Source organism: Lissotriton vulgaris, chromosome 3_1 (assembly GCF_964263255.1).
Source record: "Lissotriton vulgaris chromosome 3_1, aLisVul1.2, whole genome shotgun sequence".
In the NCBI taxonomy this organism is placed as follows: Eukaryota; Metazoa; Chordata; class Amphibia; order Caudata; family Salamandridae; genus Lissotriton; species Lissotriton vulgaris.
The window spans coordinates 1,358,221,428-1,358,225,741 of record NC_141689.1 but is presented as its reverse complement, the minus strand read 5'-3'; positions in this window follow the sequence as shown (position 1 = coordinate 1,358,225,741).

The window sequence follows — 4,314 nt, the reverse complement described above, 5'->3', positions numbered from 1 at the left end:
TCAACGGGAGTGTAGTGCAGGTGTTCACCGACAACACCACCGCCATGTGGTACTGCAACAAACAGGGCGGAGTGGGGTCGTGGACCCTTTGCCAGGAGGCTCTGCGCCTCTGGCAGTGGCTGGAACGTCAGGGCGTGACCTTGACGGTTCAACACCTGGCAGGTTCTCTGAACGCCAGGGCGGACGAACTCAGCCGTCGGTGCTCGATGGATCACGAATGGCATCTGAACTCGGACGTGGCGCAAGGCATCTTTCTGCAATGGGGAGAGCCTTGGTTAGATCTATTCGCCACAGAAGAGAACGCGCAATGTCATCAGTTCTGCGCGTTGGAGTTTCCAAGACGGCACTCGCACGGCGACGCCTTTCGGCGCGAGTGGAGTTGCGGTCTGTTATACGCCTTTCCGCCTATACCACTTCTGCCCAGAGTGCTGAAGAAGATCAGGCGCGACCGGGCCCAAGTTATCCTTGTGGCTCCGGACTGGGCTCGAAGGTACTGGTATCCCGAGCTACTCAGCATGTCAGTCGGTCCCCCGATCCGCCTGCCCCTTCAGGAGGACCTTCTGTCGCAGCAGCAGGGGACGGTCCTCCACCCGAACCTGTCCAGTCTCCACCTCCATGCTTGGAGATTGAGCGGCGGCAGTTGAGGCCATTTGACTTGCCTCCTGAAGTCTGTGATGTAATTCTGGCAGCCAGGCGTCCCTCCACGAAGTCGGTATACGCCTGTCGGTGGAACAGATTTGTGGCATGGTGCACAGCAAAGGCTGTGGATCCTCTTTCTGCCCCTCTTTCAGAGGTTCTTCTGTTTCTTCTTTCTCTTGCCCAGCAGGGCTCTGCTCTGGGCACTATCAAGGGCTACCTTTCTGCCCTTTCAGCCTTCCTAAGGCTTCCTGAACAGCCTTCTTTGTTCAAGTCCCCGATTGTAACGAGATTCTTGAAGGACATCACACACATGTATCCACCTGTTCCGTTTGTGATGCCTCAGTGGGACTTGAACCTGGTTCTTACCTTTCTGATGTGTGCTCCCTTTGAGCCCCTTCATTCTTGCCCTCTTCGTCTCCTGACTTTGAAGACGGCTTTCCTGGTTGCCATCACCTCTGCCAGGAGAGTGAGTGAGCTCCAGGCTCTTTCTGTCCAACCTCCTTTCCTGTCCATTCATCCTGACAAGGTGGTTCTGAGGACTAGACCTTCTTTCCTGCCCAAAGTAGTTTCTGCTTTTCACATCGGGCAGTCCATCACCCTCCCTTCCTTCTTCTCGCCTCCGCATCCTTCAAAGGATGAAGAGCGGCTCCATCGTCTGGACCCAAAACGTGCGCTTTCATTTTATATGGATCGCACACGCCAGTTCCGGGTGGATGACCAACTGTTTGTTGGCTACGTGGGTGCGAAGAAGGGACGGGCGGTGTGTAAACGAACCATCTCTTGGTGGGTCGTTCTGTGCATCAAAGCGTGCTACTCTTTGGCTCGGAAGGAGCCTCCTGTTGGGCTGAGGGCCCATTCCACTCGGGCCACGGCGGCTACTACTGTCCTGGGCCGGGGAGTCCCTTTGCAGGACATTTGCCAGGCGGCTACGTGGGCCTCGCTGCACACATTTGCGAGGCACTACTGCCTGGACAGTCAAGTCCGGAGGGATGGCTTCTTTGGCCGTTCTGTCCTCCAGGACTTTCTGGTGTAGGAATGTATTGGTTCGCAGACCCACCACCGGGGTTGGTATTGCTGGGGTATCTATTCTAAGGTAAGGAATCTAACACTAACGTGTTTCTTTCAGATGAACAAGTTACTTACCTTCGGTAACGATATATCTGTAAGAAACATTAGTTAGTGTTAGATTCCTTACCGAACCCACCCATCCTCCCCGTTCTGCGAACTAATACCTAGGGTTAAGGACATCCCTTTCAGGGCCCTAGTTTCAAATGGCACCAGTGTTGGTTCTCTCATGGCTCTGCGTTTTCTGGCGCGGAAAAGCTGTGTACAAAGAACTGACGTCAGCGCGTGGAGGCGGCGTCTATATACTCCAGCGACGTCATCACGGCGCACGACGCCGACGACGGACGCGGAACCGCAGGGGACGCCTGCAGACGACGCCTACCGACGCGCAGGGGTACTGCTACGCAAAAGTTTCCGGATCCAGACTGACGCCTGGGGATATTCTAAGGTAAGGAATCTAACACTAACTAATGTTTCTTACAGATATATCGTTACCGAAGGTAAGTAACTTGTTCAATGTGTTGTATATAATATTGAAAATGAATCAATTCTAAAATAAGACTGTAATAACTATAATGAATCTCTTTGCAGTTATATCAGTGGGCATTAAAGTGTGCTATTGCTGCTGAGTCAAGATATTTTATTCGGTCTAAGGGTGAGGGTAAAAATGTAGATCCCAATAGAGACCGGTGTCAGTACCTGGTTTTTAGAACAGCTGGTGCTGAGTGCCGACAGGATCCAGCCCACTTATAGGCTTGTTCAAATATCCCTGGCTCAGGTCAAAACCAGATTCAAGGCATTTGTCCCTTCTACTCTGTCAAGTTACTTTCCAGCAGGATGATAAAAGTCCCCCCCCCTCATCAATAGAGCCATTGTATTTCTTTGAAACATTAATATAGTGCTTACTACCCATATATGGGGTGCTGAAAGCACTTCCCTACATGGTTTGCATGCTACACTGTGTAGTGGTGTGGTTGGAAGGATGTTGTCCTTGGTTTGACCTATGTGGGAAGTATTGCCATGTCATGCATGATAACAGCTGAAGTGCTAGTACCTTGTGATAGAACGCAATGTTTAGCAGTGTGATGGTTGAGGTAGTCAAGCCAAGTCAAATGATCTTTATTCGGAGTAAAAAAAGTCCATAAAAGTACAGTATACATACAAATTCTCATGATTAAAACAACAGGTACATCATATTAGTGCAATAATAAACAAATAATGGTTTGTACAGAAGTTATATTAAAAGTTTAAAAATATAATTTCATAAAAAGAGAGCTTAAACATGTACAATCATAACAGGCACCCATCAGAAATGTGTAGAGAAGGATTTGTGCAAAAAATGCAATTTTAACTCTTTTCATCATGCTACCTCCATAGAGGTACGGGAGCGAACTGCGGCTTTAAGGAAGCTGCTTGCACAAAATGTCTCCTCATCTGACTTCAACATTCGAAAAGTTTGTAATGCCAAATTAAAGTCTCTAATTTTGCGTCTGCGACAATACGGCATTAAATAACGGGTGGTATACAACCGGTAAAAGTTACAGAAAAAGAAGAAGTGCACCCAGCTTTGTTTACCTCCCGTCAAACAGGGACAGTCCAGCTCATCAAGATGTTTATTATATCCAAGGGGAAATTTAACAGATTCACAATACTGCCATCCCGAAAACGGAACAAAAGGCTCCTGTTCCATCTGCCTAATGTAGTAAACAGATATCTCTGTGGTGTCACTAATATACCAGCATTAGAATCAAAAAGTGAGAGGTACTTAGTAACGGATGGCTTTAGGTTTTCAAGTCTTGTCCGTTCCGTATTATACAGGCTATACAGAGCCCCTTTAATTTTGTTCTTGTGGGAATGATCTATGGTGTTAGGGGAAGTAAATAAAGAACCAAACCCTACACTAGTGAGACTTTTTTCGACCGCGTTCAGCCATGGAATATGGTGGGACCTATCGCTTTGTAGGCAGTCCATTAATATTGTGCGTGTTAGAATGGCTGAAGAATTAAGCCAAATTTTTAGCCAAAATAGTGCTGGTCTTGAACGAATAAAGTCTTCTATATACGGGAGGTTAAGTTCTTTATGGCAGACATACGTTGCAGCAGAGACAATTCCCCCCAATACTTTTCTACAAAATCTGTTTTCCTCAGATTGAATAGGAATGCAGTTGGAATATCCCCACACCTCTGATCCATACGTGCCAGTGGGTTGGCACTGGGTGCGGTAAATCTTTATAAGAGAGGAGACAACATCTGCATGTCTGGGTTGACGAAGGGAAAGAACTGAATTAATAGATTTCCCAATCTTGTTTCTCCCATACGCAACATGCGGTTGCCAGGATCCAGAATTTGAAAAAAGTAGTCCCAGATATGGAAAAGTGCTTGTGCTTTTTAGGGTGTTTTCTCCCGATTCGATTGTTGTAATATTATATCTTTTAGGGCCGCAATTCATGATATACGATTTATTAAAATTGGTGGATAAACCCAAGTCTGCCATAATGGAGACAAAGCCCGAAATTAAAATACGTAAGGCATTGGGTGTGCGGCCCATAAGCACGGCATCGTCCGCATATAATAGGGCTGGAATAGGGGTGCCGTTAATGATAGGAACATC